Below are 19,918 nucleotides of genomic sequence, written 5' to 3' on the forward strand. Positions count from 1 at the left end.
TTGTTTGTTGAGTTCTTTGTAGATATTAGATATTAACCCCCCTTTTTAAGATTTATTTATTTATACAAGCACTGGGGTACAGGCCAGAGGCATGGGAGGGTGAGAGAATCCACCAGAGACAGAGCAGGGAGCAGAAAAGGCAGAAGGACTGAAATACACTGCTGAGGGGAGCAGCGGGTGAGACAGGAGAAGTCTACCACTCCATGTGGGAATCTCCCTGGCTGGCCTGGAGGTTGTGGACAGCTTCACAGCACTGCACTCAACCTGCTGGCCGCTGCCGGCTGCCGCCACCGCCACCACCTCCACCACCACCAGGGAGGCCCTAGATATTAACCCCTTGTTGGATGTATGATTTGCAAATATTTTCTCCCATTTGGTAGGGTGCATTTTTTGTTTTAATGACCATTTCTTTCACTGTCCAGAAGCCTTTTTAAGTCTGCTGTTGTCCCATTTGTTTATTTTTGCTTTTGTTTCCCTTGTTGTTGCAGTCAAATCCCCAAAGATAGCACTGAAGACATCTCAGTGTTTTGCTTATGGCTTCTTCTATGTATTTAATGTTTTCTGGCCTCACATCAGAGTCTTTAATACATTTTGAGTTAATTTTTGTGTGTATGTAATAGTCTAGTTTCATTTTTCTGCATTTGACTGTCCAATTTTCCAACACCATTTATTGATGAGACTTTCATTTCGCCATTGTCTACTCTTTTTTTTTTAATGGGTTGCTTTATTTATTTATTTTTTAAAGATTTATTTATTTATTTATACAAGCACTGGGTACAGTCAGAAGCGCGGGAGGGTGAGAGAATTCACCAGAGCCAGAGCAGGGAGCAGAACAGGCAGAAGGACCGAAGTACACTGCTGAGGGAAGCAGTGGGCGGCAGGAGAGGTCTGCACACCATGTGGGACCCTCCTCCGGTGGCCGGGGAGCAGCCGGGGATCGAACAGGCGCTGCAGTGGCTGCGGGCTGTGCTCAACCGCTGCACCACCGGGAAGGCCCGCCTTTGTCTACTCTTTTCTCCTTTGTTGTAGAGTAACTGTCCGTGCAAATGTGGGTTTCTTTCTGGGGTTGTCAATTCTATTCTATTTGTCTGTGTGTCTAGTTTTATTCCAATACCATGCTGTTTTGATTACTATTTATTTGTAATATGCTTTTAAGTATGGGAGTGTGATACCTTTGTTCTTTCTTGTTAGAATTGCTTTTGGCTGTTTGGTGTCTTTTGTGCTTTCATATAAATTTCAGTAATGTTCATTCAATGTCTTGGAAGAATGCCATAGAGACTTCTATAAGGATTTCAGTGAATCTGTATTTTGCCCTGGGTGAGATGGCCATTTAAACCATGTTTATTCTTTCAGTTCATGAACAGGGAGTATCTTTCCATTTCTTCGTGTCTTCTATTTTTTTAAAATAATGTCTTATGATTTTCATCTTACAGGCCTTTAACCTCCTTTGCTAATACCTAGGTATTTAATTCTCTTTGATGCTACTGTAAATGGGTTTGTTTTCTTGATTTCTCTCTCTTCTAAATTTTTGTTTGCATATAGGAACACAGCAAATTTTTGTGTATTGATTATATAGCCTGACACTTCACTGAACTGATTTATTGTATAAGCATTTTAAAGTTAATTCCAGGCATCATGTTATTTCACCTCTGAATACTCAGTGGCATGTTTAAAAAATCACTATGCCATTTTACAAAATTTATGGTTTCTGAATAGCACCTAATACCTAGTCTATTATAAAGTTTCTCCGATTATCTCAAAAGTGTGTCTAACATTTGGTTTGTTCATGTAAGCATCCAAATTTTATACATTATATCTAATTATCTCTTTCCACCAGTTTTATTGAGGTATAAACTATTATAAGCTGGTGGCCTCCCTGGTGGCACAAGGGGTTAAGCACAGCACTATGAAGCTATCTGAGCCTCTGCAGCATGAGTTCGATCCCGGCTGGCCAGGGAGCTACCCACATGGTGTAGCAGACCTCTCCTACCTCGCCCGCTGCTCCCCTCAGCAGTCTGTTTCAGTAGATCTGCCTGTCTGCTTCCCACTCTCTCTGGTGAATCCTCTCACCCTCCCCCAACACCGCTGGCTTACACCCCAGTTCTTGTATGCATAAATAAATAAATTTAATAAAAAATTAAAAATTTTTAAAAAGCTATTATAAACTGAATGTTTGTGTCTTCCAACAATTCATATGTTAAAACCCAAACCCCATTGTGATTGTACTAGGAGAACAGGAAAAGACCTTGGAAAATCGCCTCTAAGATATGTCCCATAATCCTCCTCCTTTGTTAGAGGATAAGGCTTCACCTTTATGGAAGAAATGAGGATTCCACTTTGGAACAATCAGAGCAAGCTTGCATCCACAGAAGGATAGTTAAAAGAAAGAAACTAAAGATCCTTTGGGAGGTTATTAGAGCATGAGGACAGAGCCCAAATGAATGGAATTATATAAAAGAGACCCTAGAAAGACCCTTTACTGATTCAACCATGTGAGGAAACAACAGAAAGAAGGTGTCTATGAGTCAGTGTCTCACTAGATACCAAATCTGCTGGCATCTTCATCTTGGACATCCTTGCCTCTAGAGCTGTGAAAAAATTAATTTGTTGTTGATAAGCCACACAGTGCATAGTATTTTGTTACAGAAGCCTGGACTAACTGAACAGGGTGTAATTTATAATGAAAAATTCTGTATATTTAAGCTGTACAACTTGTTGATTTGATATATGTGTACATTGTAAAGTAAGAACAAGAGGGGAGGGAGAAGTAGGGGAGATGTTGGTCAATGGGTGCAAAGTTTCAGTTATGTAAGATGGGTTTTATCCCTTAAATCTCTCTCAATCTAGAGCAGCCTGTGCCTCACTTTTTATTTTTCAAGCTACCGACTTGTTACAGAAAGTGGGTCAGTTTTCCTACAGAACACCCTACTTTTTTTTTGAATTGTTTTCTTTCTTATATTATAATTTTCGTTATTCCTCTATACACCATTTTTTTCTATATTGGAAGTTAGCTTTTTAGAGGTGTGATGATATTCAAGTTTGACTTTTTTTTGTTAAGAATACTTCAGAGGGGTTGCTTTGTAATTAATCCATCTTAAATCACATCTGGAGGCACATGTCTATTCTACATTTAATGAACAGGTGACAGACTGATTCCTTCATTATGTTTCCCACAAAACTTTTATCCGGTAGTTTAATTCACTGATAATCATTGGCAGACTTAGTTATTCCACTAGAAGTTTCAAAATGTTGCTTTCCTAATTTTATCTTCTACATTAATTAGCTGCAATTCTCCTAAAAGTAAATTTTCCCTCATCAACTAGGGCTGTTGGGTTACTGCTATAGGGTAGGCAGGAGATATGCTTAATTCTTGCTTTTGGACTTGATTGCTAATTTTCTAAAAAAGAGTTGCTACACTAGTTAGTTATTGTCAATTTTATATAATAAGTTATATGTGTGTGTTCTCTTTCTATGATTATGAACTTGTGTTTTAAAAAGTGTATTCAATGTGTTTCAATTTATTGCATTCATTATTCTTGTTAATGCTCAGATTGTTCCATCTTTTGCCAAAGTGTTGCCTCCTGCATCCTTCTGATTCCACTCCCTAGAGTTCCATAGTTTGCTTGACTTCTGGCACAAAAGTAATCTTGTATATTTCCTGCCTCAGACCTGCCATTTCTTCAAGGAACCCTAGTTTATATATATAAACAAAATGTTTGTTTAAGGTATAATTAGATGGCATAAAATTCACACAATTAAGGTATACAATTCAGTGGTTTTTAGAAAATTTATATAGTTGTACAACTATTATCACAGTCTGATTTTAGAACACTTACCTTCCCCCACTGGTCCCTGGTAACTGGTAGTCTACTTTCTGTCTTTATGGATTTGCCTGCTATGGACATTTCACCTAAATTGAATCACATGGTTTGTGGTCGTTTGGTCTGTCTTCTTTCATTTAGAGTAATGTTTCAAAGGTTCATCCATGTTGTAGCATGTATCAACACTTACTTTTCCTTTGTATGAGTCAATAGTATTCCATTGTATGATTGGCCCATATTTTGTTTAACTTTTCATCAGTTGATGGACATTTTGGATTGTTTCCACTTTTGTAGTCATATGGGAACTCTATGTTTAACATTCATAGGAACTGTCACACTGATTTCCAAAGTAATTGCACTATTTTACATTCCCACCAATAGGGTATGAGGGTTCCAGTTTTCTCCACATCCTTTCCAATACTTTATTTTCCATTTTTTTTAAAAATCAAAGACATCCTAGTAGGTATAGCCACTTTGAGAAACAGTTGTCAGTTCCACAAAAGATTAACTCAGGCTCTGATCCCTATCCTCCCCGCCCCCGCCCAAACAAGAAGTTGTTGTGGTATCACACCTGGGTCAGGATGGCTTAGTGGTCAGTCAGTGATTTGTTCGACATTCCTTAAACACCTTGGGCTAATATTATCTTCCTCACTTTGCTGATAGAATTGTGTGTGGGTTGGGAAGCATTTTCAAAGTCTAGGGAATTTACAAGTCTTCCCTGATTTTACTTTCTGCTAGGTCTTCTTGTGTTTCCTTGGTGCCTTTTGAAAGTTTCATTTTCAGTCAAGGAAGGGCAGATAATCTGCCCCCTTTTAGTACCTTGAACTTGAGTATAGACTTTTACATGCACACAACCTTCTGGAACACCAGAAATATGAGGGAGCTTATCAAGTTCCTCTAAGGCATCTTTGTTTTCTAGATCTTTCTGCTAATTTTTTAAAAGACCTGTTGTTCTGTTGCTTACCCCCAATCAATATTGTGACTTCACATAACTATGATTATAAGGAAAATTAGTTAAATCAGGATCTTTTTTGCCTTTCAAGCAATAGACATCCTGTAACCTTGAAATGTGTCATTTAGGGCCTCCCCAGTGGTGCAGCGGGTGCGAAGCTGCCAGCAGCCTCTGCAGTGCTGGTTCGATCCCTGGCTGCCGCCGGGCGAGGGTCCCACATGGCACGCAGACCTCTCCTGCTGCCCACTGCTCCCCTCAGCAGTGTACTTCGTCAGTCTGCCTGCTCTGCTCTTGCTCTGGCTCTGGTGAATTTTCTCACCCTCCCGCGTTTCTGACTGTACCCAGTGCTTGTATAAAAAAAAAAGAAATGTATCATTTATGTTTTCCACCTTTGGAACATCCAACAAACAACAGATGGGCTTTGATGTGCAACAATGTATCAGTTATATGGCCATGGGCACATAACAGCATAAAAGGGTCTAAGAGACTCAATTACTATTTGTCTTTTGGTCTTTTCTGTCTCCCTGCCTGCATGCCTGCGTGCCTGCCTGCCTGCCTGCCTGCCAGTGTATCTGCTCCCCAGCTTCAGCATTAAAGGCATGTCAGAAATACCTAAGGCTCCAAGATTCTTCTTTTGTTTGCCGGAATCAACAGTGATGACTTCCCTCAATCTAAGGAGTTTCTGTTGTTTTCTACAATCCTGGGTGTAGGACTTTTTGGGTACTCATTCCTAAACAAGTAATTCCCTTTCAGCAGTCAAGTTGTTGGTTTTTATGGCTTCCCTTGCCCTGCCCTTGTAAATCAGCTCCAGAGTTGCTGGGGAAGGGAGATATTAACAGTCTCCAGGCTAAAATACATAGATCCCCATAGATCTAATTTTGGCCTTTCTCCAGATTTCTGAAATCATTGTTTTTTGACAATTTTGTACATTGTGTCATTTTTGGGGGGAGGGGTAGAGGGGAGTGGGTCTGTTGAGTTCCTCCTCCCTCTGCCATTCTGGGAGTTCTGCCTAATTTATGTTTTACAAGATCATTCTGCTAGCAGTAAATGAGCAATTTGGGTGGACGGGAAACTGGTAGTCAAGAGTATATAATTTTACTCAGTAATATTTTGTCATCTATAAGCAGGAATGGAAAATATAAGTATTTGGGTTAATTTGTGGGTGGAGAATTGACAGAATAGGTATAGTGGAAAATCAGAGAGACAGGAGAATTGAAAGTGTTGGTTACTGTCATTGAAGTCCCACTGTCTGTGGAATCTTTCCAAGGTAGAGAAGGAAGTGAAGTCCAAAAGGACATGGTGGTCTTGGGGAATAGTAAGAGGGTTGATGAATTAAAGGTGAGAAAGTTGAAGGGTAAATTACAGGAGCATAAGGGTAAGAGAAGTAGAAAAACAAGTAGTTCTGAGAATGGACTCTGGTTTTGGAGGTAGAGCCATTTCATGTGTTACTGTAGAAATGGATGATTAAAATTGGAGTTGAGATGAAATACTAGAATAGTATATGTCAAGGAATTGTGAGGTCTGGTTATTAGATCATCAAGGGGATAGTGAAGGTTTCAGGATGAAAGGGCAAAAGAAAAATAGTTGGTTATCAAAATCCTCAATGAGGGCCTCCCTAGTGGCACAAGGGGTTAAGCACAGCACTATGAAGCTATCCACAGCCTCTGCAGCATGAGTTCGACCCCTGGCCTCTCCTCTCTTGCCCACTGCTCCCCTCAGCAGTGTCTTTCAGTTAGTCTGCCTGTTCTGCTCCCCACTCTGTCTCTGGTGAATCCTATCACTCCCTGCATCTCTGTACTCCAGTTCTTGTATGCATAAATAAATAAATCTTTAAAAACAAAACAAAACAAAACAAAATCCTCAGTGAATGTAGGTGAGAGAACTGAAGTTCATATTTAACATAGGGTGGGTGATAAAATTTAGTAGTATGAACTTTGAAGAAAGGCTTTTTATTTATTATTATTATTTTTAATTAATTAATATATATTACATCATTGTTCATTTTTAAACAATGTTTGCTTCCCCCCCTCAGGTGTAGTCCCCATAGAATTTCCTACACCAATTCAACCATGCAACATCACCTCAGTCCCCTGTGCACATCCCTCCCTCCCTCCCTCCATCCCTCCCTCCCATCCCTTTCCCTCCTTCCCCCTGCAGGATCTCTGGTTTATAATTATCTGTTCGTTTTTGTTTTGTATTATTATTATTTTCCCCCTGATGTCTTATCTGGTTCCCCTATATTCTTCCTATAAATGAAACCATCTGATATTTTTAAGAAAGAAGGGCTTTTGACGGAAGATTGTAAAATAATACTTTGGGGATCTGGTGAAGAAGATATAAGAAGATGCCAACCTGATCTAGTCTTACAGGAAAGTAAGGAAAATGATCAACTTCTAAGTAAGAGCTTTGCAAGAGAAACTAGAATTTGGGACAACCAGAGTTCAGTTAAGGCAAGGAGATAGAAGCTGAATGCATGAGCAAGACAAAAACAAGAAGAATCTGTGAAATGGTGCATAGTTCAGTTTTTCATTAAGCATAGGGTGTAATTAGGGGTACAAAGAAGACAATATTAAAATCTGTGCAATTAGTTTGAATCTAGAATATAACTAAAGTTATTGTTAAAAATATTACTAGATAGGGCACTGAGGAAACTTTTTGAAATGATTTTTTTTTTTATATCTCAGGGAAATTTTAGAACTGATATTGGTAGCTGGAAACCAATTTGTCAGCTTTGGAATACTTTGACTGTGACAATGTGACAATGGTTATATATTTGGTAAGTTATTAACGCCATTGGAACTGAAGTTGATAGGAATATGTCCAGTAGAATATGATGAATTTTAGTCTATTTGTAATTAGAAAATAGGTATTTTAAAAAATGTGTTGACTTTTTGGAGTAATCTTTTTCTTTTTTTCCAGAATCATTTTCAATCCATAATATATAGAGCACAGGATCTACTTTAGTGTATTTTTTAAATCTCACTTTCCCTACATAGCTAGAAGCACAGGAAAAGGGAAAATATAAAGCAAGTATGAGACTGAATTAGAGATGGAAAGCTTATATAATATATATACACCTTATATATACACATATATACATAAATATATATGTACCTTAAAAAGATTTACTGTTATGATGGTAATCTGGCATTTCTAGTTCTAGTTATCATTTGTTATGAACTGAAAAAAATTGGAAATTATTGGATACTGAAGTACATAATTGCCCATGATGGGATGGAGGAAAGGAGTTTGTTAACTAACTGGTAAGGAGTCTTGTAGCTGTTTTTATATTAATACTGTATATTTGGTATTGGTTGATAATAACAGAATAGCATTTTATGATCATGCTGGGGACTTATTGACTTTTACTTGGTAATAATATGGAAGTGTTTAAGTGTTGCTCTTATAGATGTAATTTTTTTTTATCATTCTTGCAGCCATCAGATAAGAGACTACAAAAAAGTATTGATTAAACCACCCTTTTCATCATTTGTGATCTGGAATCTTGAACCCTTAGACTGTAAGACTTCTAGTTTATGAGGCAATCTGTGTCATTCTGGTCTAGCCAGGTAAGTAATCCCTGTGGACTAGTTTCTCATTCTTTAGAAAAGAATAGGAGAAAAAAAGAAAGAAGGGATTATGAAGACTATTGATATAAATTTTAGACCTTAAAAGAGAAATTAAGGCCTGGGCCATAGCAGCAAAACAGGGGAAGAGGATCCAGTAAAAGTTTAGTAGTGTGGTATTCATGAAATATAAACACTGGGAGAACTAATTCTATTTTGGGATCTGGCTTGACTTCAAGAATGTAGAAACTTAGATTAAATGGCAATAAAAATATCTATGAAGACAAAGCTAAAAAGGAAGGAAGTATGCTTTGAACTTAAAATGATTCCTATGTGGTTATTGAAAGAATCAAATGAAAAATATATGAAGTGTATAGCATGATACCTGCACATATTTAGTACTCAATATATAGTCACTATTGCCAGGCAGTGGAAGGAGGAGTTAATAAGATGGAAATTCAATAATATGATGAATTAGGGATGAGATGGGGGAAAATATTTGATGAATTATTCTTCACAGGTAGGTATGCAATTAGTTATTTCTTGTCAGCGCAGCTTGTAGCAAGATCCTGGTGGCGCAAGGGGTTAAGCACCGCACTATGAAGCAATCCGTAGCCTCTGCAGCACAAGTTCGATCCCCTGGCCAGTTAGGGAGCTACCCTCATGGCGCAGCAGACCTCTCCTGTCTCGCCCGCTGCTCCCCTCAGCAGTGTATTTCAGTCAATCTGCCTCTGCTGTTCCCCACTCTGTCTCTGGTGCATCCTATCACCTCCCCTCCACACACCTCTGGCCTGTACCACAGTTCTTGTATGCATAAATAAATAAATCTTTAAAAAGATGTTTCAGGGTCAGAACCTTTTGGAGAGCAGGGTATGATGAGTGCTAATTAGGCCAGTTTGAAGGAGGATAACTTCCTCTGTCTCCTGAGTTTGTGACAAATAATGTCTTCTATATACTTACCTTCCAGAGTAAAAATTTAGCATTTTAAAATTTACCACTAGAGTTTTGCATATTTTTGTTTGTTTGACTTGGAGCTTGAATTTTTGGTCAAACAATGGAAAGATCTTACCAGATCTTACCTATCTTACCAGATAGGCCATGCTAGTTGAAAATACATGTGGTTCTTACTCTTCTCGTATCAAAGATAGACTTCTCCATGGTTAGTGCGGGCCACTTTTTGATCTAATTCATTAGAACAGTTGTCTAGTTAGAGTGAAGCAGAATGCCTGGAGTTGAAATGTCACAGGGATCCTAAAACAGATGTCCTAATAAGGTTCTCTGGTGAACCTATTGAAGTTAAGGAGGAGGTGGTAGGCTTCTTAGTCTAGGCAGCAAAAGAGGAGATGGACTGGGATTTTGATTTTGATTTTTTTTAAAGATTTATTTATTTATTTATACAAGCACTGGGTACAATCAGAAGCGTGGGAGGGTGAGAGGATTCACCAGAGCCAGAGCGGGGAACAGAACAGGCAGACTGACGAAATACACTGCTGAGGAGAGCAGTGGGCGGCAGGAGAGGTCTGTTGCACCATGTGGGACCCTCGCCTGCGGCCAGGGATAGAACTGGTGCTGCAGAGGCTGAGGGCAGCTTCGCAGCCCAGCGCTCAACCGCTGCGCCACCAGGGGAGGCCCTATTTTAATATTTTTTATTGAGTTAATATTGTTTTATGGCATTGTTTGCACTGTAGAAGTGTAGGAGCCCCTCTTGAGGTATTGTTACTATAGTGCACCTACCCACCAAAGAACCTTTATTTTTTTTCCAATTAATTTTTTCATTTTTTACATCATTGTTCATTTTTTAACAATATTTGCTTCCCCCAACCCCCTCAGATGTAGTCCCCATAGAGTTTCCTTCACCAGTGCACCCGTGCACCACTATCTCAGTCCCTGCTCCTCCCTCCCTCCCTCCCTCTGATCCCTCTCCCTCCTCCTCCCCTGCAGGATGTCTCTGATTTATAATTGTCCCTTTTTGCTTTGTTGAGTTTTATACTGTTATTATTTTTTTTTTACACTTATGTCCTATTTAGTTGCCCTATATTCCTCCTGTAAGTGAAACCATCCGATATTTTTCTTTTTCCTTCTGGCTGATTTCACTGAGCATAATTCCTTCTAGCTCCATCCATGTTGCTGCGAATGGCATGAGTTTATCTTTTCTGATTGCTGAATAATATTCCATTGTGTATATATGCCACATCTTCTTGATCCTGTCATCTATTTTTGGGCATTTAGGTTGTTTCCAGGTTTTACCTATTGTAAATAGTGCTGCAATAAACATAGGTGTACAGGTGTTCTTTTGAATCAATGTTTTTGTGTCCTTTGGGTAGATCCCTAGGAGTGGAATTGCCTGGTCATATCGTAGCTCCATTTTTAAGTAGACTGAGGAACCTCCAGACAGCTTTCCATAGTGGTTGGACCAGTTTGCACTCCCACCAGCAATGTAGGAGAGTTCCTTTTTCACCACCTCCTCACCAACATTTGTTGTTACTTGTTTTTTTTTTGTTTTTTGTTTTTTGTTTTTTGTTTTTTTTGGATAGGTGCCATTCTTACTGGTGTAAGGTGGTATCTCAGTGTGGTTTTGATTTGCATTTCCCTGATTATAAGGGATGTTGAACATTTTTCATATGCCTGTTGGCCATTTGCATTTCCTCTTCTGCCCATTTCTTGACTGGATTGTTTGCTTCGTTTTTTGTTGAGTTGTGTGAGTTCTTTGTATATCTTTGTGATCAGTCCCTAATCAGTTGCCTGGAGTGCAAAGGTTTTTTCCTAATCAGTAGGGTGTCTCTCTGTTTTGGTTAATGTCTCTTTTGCTGTGCAGAAGCTTTTCAGTTTGATGTAATCCCAGGTGTTTATTTTTAACTTGACTGTCTACCAAAGAACCTTTAGTCCACCACCCTTGAGGTCCCTCCCTTCTTTGTTCTTGTCCCTCCCCTCCCCCTCTGGTTGCTCCCACTCCACAGCAACTTTCACGGGTTAGTAATTTAGTTTGGCTTTATCTGACCCTTTGTTTTGTTTTGCTATATTCCTCATATAAGTGACACCATCTGGTATATGACGTTCTCTTACTGACTGATTTCTTCATAGTTTGGACAATGAGATATAATTTATTGAGGTGTAATTCACACACCACACAATTCACCCATATTTTTTTCAATTTGTCATGTTTCTTTATTTTTCCCTGTGTGGCTCGTGCTTTTAGTCAAATTCTTACAAAGGTCTGAATAGATAACTTAGTCGTTTCATTGCTAAAAATTTCTCTTCCGGGGCCTCCCCAGTGGCGCAGTGGTTGAACGCTGGGCTGTGAAGCTGCCTGCAGCCTCTGCAGAGCCAGTTCGATCCCCGGACGCCAGCGAGAGTCCCACATGGCGCAGACCTCTCCTGCCGCTCCCGCTGCTCCCCTCAACAGTGTCCTCTGTCTGTCTGCCTGTTCTGTTCCCTGCTCTGGCTCTGGTGAATTCTCTCACCCTCCCGTGCTTCTGACTATACCCAGTAAGTGAATAAATAAATAAATCTTTAAAAAAATAAAAATAAAAATTTGTCTTCTGGAGTGACAGAGGAATTGGCCCTATTCCCCAATTCACCCATTTAAAATATTCAATTGCATAACGCAATACATTGTTATTTTCAAAGGAGCTTTTGGTCTTATTGATTTCCTCCATCAATTTCCTGTTTTCAATTTCATTGATTTCTGTTCCGAATATTATCATTTCTCTTCTGGACCTCCATGGTGGCCTAGGGGTTAAGACTCAGCGCTATCAACACTATGGCCTGAGTTCGATCCCCTGGCCAGGGAGCTAACCCACATGGCACAGCAGACCTTTCCTGTCTTGCCTGATGCTCCCCTCAGCAGTGTATTTCAGTAAAATCTGCCTGTTCTGCTCCCCAGTTTGTCTCTGGTAATTCCTCTCACCCCCACACCACTGGTCTACACCCCAGGTCTTCTATGCGAAAATGAAAAAAAATAAAATTAAAAAAATATTATTTCTTCTGTTTACTTTGGATTTAAGATGCTCCCCTTTTTCTAGTTTCTTAAGGTAGTAACTTAGATAATTGATTTTAGAGCTTTATCTTTTCTAATACATACATACATTCAGTGCTATCAGTTGAATTCCTTCTAAGTACTACTTCTATTGTAGTTCACACATTTTGTTGTGTTTTCATTTAGTTCAGAAGAATTTTTAATTTCTCTTGAAATTTTTTTCTTTAACTCATTATTTAGAAGTGCCTTCTTTAATTTCAACTTATTTTGGGTATTCATAGATGTCTTTCTTTTTTTAAAGATTTATTTATTTTATGCATACAAGAGCTGGCGTACAGGCCAGAGGGTGTTGGAGTTGAGAGGATTCACCAGAGACAGAGTGGGGAATAGAACAGGCAGACTGACTGAAATGAAATACACTGCTGAGGAGAGCAGCGGGCGAGTCAGGAGAGGTCTGCTGCACCATGTGGGTTGCTCCCTGGCTGGCGGGGAATGGAGCTAGTGTTGCAGTGGCTGCAGATTGCTACATAGATTGCGTCTTAACCCTTGCGCCACCAGGGAGGCCCCATAGATATCTTTCAGTTGCTGATTTCATTTGCCTGACAGCAAATATTAAATGATATATTCTTATAAATTCTGTTACTTAGAGCGTTAAGGTGTGTTATATGGCCCAGAATGTGATTTATCTTGGTAAATGTTCCATTTGAGCTTGATAACAATATGTATTCTGCTGTTGTTGAATAAAGTAGTCTATAGATGTCAATTATATTCAATTGATTGATGTTGAATTCAACTATGTTCTTATTGACTTTGTGACTGCTGGATCTGTCCATTCCTGATAAAAGCATGTTAATATCTCACTTAGAGAGTTCATCTATTTTTCTTTGCAATGCTGTTAGTTTTTGCCTCGCTAGCTTTGCTTCACTCTTTTCTTCTGTTGTTGGGTACATACGTGTAAGGATTGTTATGTCTTCTTGGAGAAGTGATTTTTTTTAAGGATTTATTTATTTATTTATACAAGCACTGGGTACAGTCAGAAGCGCGGGAGGGTGAGAGAACTCACCAGAGCCAGAGCGGGGAACAGAACAGGCAGACTGACAGAGTACACTGCTGAGGGGAGCAGCGGGTGCAGCAGGAGGGGTCTTTCGCACCATGTGGGACCCTTGCCGGTGGCTGGGGATCGAACTGGCACTGCAGAGGCTGCGGACAGCTGCGCCAATGGGGAGGCCCAAGAAGTGATCTTTTTCATTATGTAATACCCTTCTTTACTTTCCTTGCTTTGAAATCTGCTCTGTCTAAAATTAATATTGCTTCTTCTGTTTTCTTTTAGTTAGTGTTAGTAGGGCATATTTTCTTTCATTTATTTTCTTTCAATCTCTACATGCCTTTATATTAAAAGTGGGTATCTTGTAGACAACATGTAATTGGGTCTTGTTTTTTTATTTACTCTGGTAGCCTCTATTTTTTTTTAATCCAAGACTTTATGCATTTAATCCTTACATTCTTTATAGATGAGATATCACTATCCTATGTCACAGATGGGAGAATTTAAGTTCAGAAGCATTAATAAGTACACCAAGATAATATAATTTAACACAGAAGTGCCAAAAATTGCTCTTAGTCTCCTGACACAATATATAGTGTCCTTTAAACTATACTACCTAGATTCATGGTAGTATTTTTTGTCTTTTTAAATTGTTAGTTGTATATTTTTTATTGAGGTAACATTGTATGTGATTAAGGAATATATGACACTGAAACTGAGAACATAGGTTAGTGAAAAAGTTTAAGAAACAGAGTAGAGCATAGTGCTTAGGAATATTGGCTCTGGAATCAGACTACTTGGGTTCAAAAATCAGACTACTTGGGTTTCTATCTTTTAATTGGTACATTTGTGCCCATTGACATTCAAAGTGATAATATTTACCATATTTGTTAGTTTTCTATTTGTCGTCTTTATTCTTCCTACTTTTGTCTTCTACTCTTTTTATGCTGTTTGTGTTATTAGTTGATCATTTTATGATTCCATTCTCCATTTTTAGCAAATTGGTTATACTTTTAAAAGTTTTTTTCAGAGCCTCCCTGGTGGCACAAGGGGTTAAGATGCAACCGATGAAGCTATCCATAGCCACAGAGGCACAAGTTCAATCTCTGGCCAGGGAGCTACCCACATGGCACAGCAGACCTCTCTCCTGACTCAACTGCCGCTCCCTTCAGCAGTGTATTTCAGTCAATCTGCTTGTTCTGTTCCCCACTCTGTCTCTGGTGAATCCTCTCACTCCCCAACACCTCTGGCCTGTACCCCAGTTCTTGTATGCATAAATAAATCTTTTTAAAAATAGCTTCTTTTGAAGGCCAGCCTTCTTAAACAGAATACAGAAGATCTGGTGTATTTGAAAATAGTTATTTCCCCTCCTCCTGCTAGACTTCTGAGAAGATTTTTCATTAGTCTTCCCTGCAAGAACCTGGTAGAGCTCCTGGTGCTCACAAAGTATGGTGGTCCTCTCATGACTGGGTGTCCCTGGATTTTTTTTAATTTCTCAGGCTTATCTATTTTGAGTCTCCAGCATTTCCTCAATTATAGTTCAAGTTGTTCTACTCTGGTACTGATTCCTCTGATTCCTGCAGAGGTTGTTCCTATTTTATTGAATGTTTTTATCATGAAGGGGCTTTGAAGTTTGTCAGTTTTAAGTATCTATTGAAATAATCATGTGGGCTTTGTTCTTTGTTCTGTTGATATGGTGTTTAATATTAGAGTCATGCAATATGTAACAATGTATCAAAGCCAAAATTATATAATAGTGTCCCTATATATAACCTAGGTGTGTAGTAGGCTATGCTATCTATATTTGTGTAATTATACTCTAACATTTGCACAATAACAAAATCACCTAAAATGCAATTCTCAGAACACATCCATGTCATCATGACTACAATTGATTTTTGGAGGTTAAGCCAATCTTACATTCTTGGGATAAATCCTGCTTGGTCAGAGTTTATAACCCCTTTTGTATGTTACTAGATTCATCTTGCTAGTGTATTCTTTTTGGGTTTTAAAACATGTTTATATTCATAAGAGTTTCTGGTCTGTAATTTTCTTTGTGATTTTCGTTCTAGTGATGCCATTTTCCAGATGAGGAAACTGACACATGAAAATGTATGTAATCTGTCCTACATTACAGTGGTTAAGTGGCTATGCCTGAATTTGAACCCAAGTAGTCTGATTCCAGAGCCAATATTCCTAAGCACTATGCTCTACTCTGTTTCTTAAACTTTTTCACTAACCTATGTTCTCAGTTTCAGTTAATGTCACCATCACTCTGGTTATCTAAACTAGAAAATTCAATGTCATCTTGACTTGTCCCTATTTCCTATCCTGGACATTACACATACTGTTATTTTACATCTAGCCTAATTTTAATTCACTTGTAACCTCCTGTTTCTTCTTTAATAAGTGAGCTTAAAATTTATTATTATTATTATTATTTATATATTTATTTTACATCATTGTTCATTTTTAAACAATGTTTGCTTCCCCCGCCCCCTCAGGTGTAATCTCATAGAATTTCCTTCACCAGGGCCTCCCTGGTGGTGCAAGGGGTTAAACACTGTATTGTGAAGCAATCTGCAGCCTCTGCAGCACAAGTTCGATCCCTGACTGGCCAGGGAACAACCCACATGGCACAGCAGACCTCTCCTGACTCACCTGCTTCTCCCCTAAGCAAGTGTATTTTCGTCAATCTGCCTGTTCTGTTCTCCGCTCTGTCTCTGGTGAATCCTCTCTTCCCCTGCATCTCTGGTTTGTACTCCAGCTCTTGTATGCATGAATAAATAAATCTTAAAAAAAATTTTCTTCACCAGTGCACCTGTGCACCGTCACCACAGTCCCCTGCGCTCTTCCCTCCCTCCCTCCAATCCCTCTCCCCCCTCCCCCTCCTCCTCCCCTGCAGGATGACTCTGGTTTATAATTGTTTGTTTTTGTTTTGTTTTGTATTGTTATTATTTTTCCCTTGATGTCTTATTTGGTTGCCCTATATTCCTCCTGTAAGTGAAACCATCCAATATTTTTCTTTTTCCTTCTAACTTATTTTACTGAGCATAATTCCTTCTAATTCATCCATGTTGCTGCAAATGGCATGGGTTTATCTTTTTGATTGCTGAGTAGTATTCCATTGTGTATATATACTACATCTTTTTGATCCAGTCATCTATTTTGGGGCATTTGTGTTGTTTCCAGTTTTACCTATTGTAAGTAGTGTTGCAATAAACATAGGGGTACAAGTATTCTTTTAAAGCTCATAGATGGGGGCCTCCCCTGGTGGCGTAGCGGTTGAACGCTGGGCTGCGAAGCTGCCCACAGCCTCTGCAGCGCCGGTTCAATCCCCAGCCACCAGCGAGGGTCCCACATGGCACAACAGACCTCTCCTGCCAGGCCTGCTGCTCCCCTCAGCAGTGTATTTTGTCAGTCTGCCTGTTCTGTTCCTCGCTCTGGCTCTGGTGAATTCTCTCACCCTCTCGTGCTTCTGGCTGTACCCAGTGCTTATATAAATAAATAAATAAACAAACAAACAAATAAATAAATAAAATCTCATAGATGGTATAATATAAACTGTGAACTATTTCTAGAAAATGGACATATATTACACATATTTACAGTATTTCTCATGTAATTTTATGGGATCCATAAACCTCCTAAAAGGAGATGTATAGATCCACTCACCTGCATGAAAGCCATCTGGAATGACTGTTTTAAAAAAACAATTTCCAGGTCCCACCCCCAGTTAGTGAATCAATATATTTGTGGGTGATACTTTTATTTGCTATACTTTGAAATGCACCGACTAACTTAACAATCTCTAGAGTAGGTGTGCACCGGCCTGCATGGTGCTGCCTGGTATATGGAGCAGTCGGCCAACCATTTGAGGTGACCCTACTCCACTGAGGCTGAAAGTTAGGTTAGCCTGGATCAGCTGCATCAGCTTGGGGTCCTTTTACTGGAAGCTGGATGCTGAAAAATTTCAGAATGACCTAGAACTAGAAAAGATCTGAAAAGAGAGAAACTATTCTTTGATGGCCATAATAACCATAAGCAAAGACAAATTATCAAATTATGAGGGAACAATTAAAATGTTTTATGAAGAGCACCTTCATCTTGATGAAGATATCTGCTACATCCTGTATGTCAGTGGTTCCTTTGAAGTAAGAGACAAGGAAGACAAGTAGATACAGATTTTCATGGAGAAAGGAGATATAATATCCCTTCCCGCATGGATTGATCACCACTGCATGCTAAACAAGAAGAACTGCATGGAAGCTGTGGGGCTGTTTGAGGCTGCATGTGGGAGAGCCCTTGTGGATGATGTACAACCAGCCAGTTGGCTATTTTGAGACTTAGGGGCAGTATGTGCATTTTTCGGCACAGATGGCATAGCAGTGCTCTCTGGGGCCTGGCATCTCCCTTATCCCTTAGGAGGGTCTTGACATGGTAACCACAGAAAATCTGTCACTTTGTCCTTGCTTTATATTGTAGACTCGAGGCTAGGGGGGCTTCCTTTGCAAGATTATGTGATCAGGAAACATTACAATGAAAGGAACTAGAAAACAGCTTTCCATGAAAGCAATTGCGGGAATGTGGACATCTTACATCCATGCTTTCTAAGGAGAGGTGGGTGGTATGGTGCCCTATGCTGCATGTGCCTTCCACTCTACCCAAGTGACTTTCACCATCACTCTCCCTCAACCTTGGACCTTCAGCAACACCAGTCAGCACCATGCCTGCTTTGTATGACACTATGACCCTTGAGGACAGGACCACCAGATAGAATACATGACTCCCCAAATCTAGGAGACTGGGGAGACTCTCCTTGTTGATGATAACATTTTCTTGTTCAGAATAAAGTAGCTGCCTTAATTTAAAAAAAAAATGGATCCCCAGAGTAAACAGAGTTCTTGAGGGCAAAAGCCCAGCTCAGTGATCTTTTGATTTTATTGATCATAAAATTGCACCTTATAATAGAGAACAGCACAAGCAAGGGGATAATTTCCAGCTGTGGTGATCAGAAAAGGGAGCTATAGGAGATGAAAATGATCTGGCCCTTGGCAAACACCTTTCTAAACACCTCCGCCCACAAATATCTGACTTCTGAAATACATCTGGCCCCAAGGGCTTAAGTAAGGATTTGTGAAGTACATGTACTTCACAGGATTGTTGTGAGGATTAAATGGGTTTACAAGGCACCTGAAGAAAGAAATGTTAGTGATGATGATGATGATGATGATGATAATGCTTATAGCTGATCAGTCTTAGTGTTCGGTCCTTTGCCGACACAAAAACCTGTTTTTACTGTGACCCTTCTGACTTTGAAGAAAGTGATTTTACCTAAAGGTAAATCAAGATAATTCCTCATGTATTACAACCTAGATAAAACAGCATGTGGAAGGCTAAGTGAAAATAAAAAGCATAGGTTTGTACCAACTCAAAATGAAAGAAATTGCTATGAACTATTTAAACCTGAAAGTTAGATATTGGAAAAACTAACAGTTATGGCTGGTGTGAATCTACCTATAGCACTGCCAGGCTTCAGCACTCTAAAGTTTAATAAATTATGCTTGCAGTTGCTAGGTAATAAATAATGATGAATACCAAAGAGAGGCTAGAGAGTACAATATGTAGTCATAGAACTGGTTGGATAGCAGGAAATACTGCTGGAGAAGGGGTTTATTTAGTCATTAAATAGCAATTGCCCTCTTACTTTGTGGCACATTGAGAATAAAAAAATTTGGCTTTTTCTCTTAAGGAATAAAAGCAATTTGGTAGCAGTAGGAGAAACATAAACAGACTAAACATGATGAAGTGTAACAATGAAGATTGAGATTAGAGACATCTTCACAGAGAAGGTAATTAAATGGAGGAGAATGAATAAGCATTTACTATGTGCACAAGGTTAAGAAGGGACTTTCAGAAAGAAATCACATTACCCAGGCATGATGTGGTAAAACAGCATGTTCCATCCTTGTAACAGAAAATAGACCGGTAAACTGAACTATAGATATAAAATAAGGAATTGATAGAAGGCAAAATAAGGAAATGATAGTTAATCAGCATTCATCACAAAAAGGGCCTCGCATGCCAAACTGTGGTGTAATTGGTATCCATTGAAGAACTTTGAAGATGAAAGGGACCTGTATTTTAGAGGGCTGATTACAGTGTGAAGACTAGAGTGGAGTAGGGGAAAGGCCAGAAAAAAAGACTAGATTAGGAGGCTATTGGAATTGTATGAAGGAAGAAATTAGGTCTTGAACGAAAGAAATTGATAAGGTTCAGAAAGATATTTCTGAAGAAAAATTGATGACTTTGCAACTAAATGAAGATAGAGAACTCTTTTTCTTCTATTAAAGAAAACTTGGGAGGGCCTCCCTGGTGGCACAAGGGGTTAAGACACAACCTATGAAGCTGTCTGCAGCCACTGCAGCACGAGTTCCATCCCGAGCCAGGGAGCTACCCACATGGTGCAGCAGACCTCTCTTGTCTCGCCCGCTGCTCCCCTCAGCAATGTATTTCAGTCAGTCTGCCTGTTCTATTCCCCACTCTGTCTCTGGTGAA

The 19,918-nt window shown here is 39.3% G+C and overlaps 1 pseudogene; it reads left to right on the top strand.

The window, feature by feature from the left end:
* Window positions 1-6,069: 6,069 nt before the first annotated feature.
* On the top strand, window positions 6,070-17,746 carry LOC119245628 (acireductone dioxygenase-like; annotated as a pseudogene).
* The last annotated feature ends 2,172 nt before the right edge of the window (window positions 17,747-19,918 follow it).

This window comes from Talpa occidentalis, unplaced genomic scaffold, assembly GCF_014898055.3.
Source record: "Talpa occidentalis isolate TD23 unplaced genomic scaffold, MPIMG_talOcc4v2.1 talOcc4.15, whole genome shotgun sequence".
In the NCBI taxonomy this organism is placed as follows: Eukaryota; Metazoa; Chordata; class Mammalia; order Eulipotyphla; family Talpidae; genus Talpa; species Talpa occidentalis.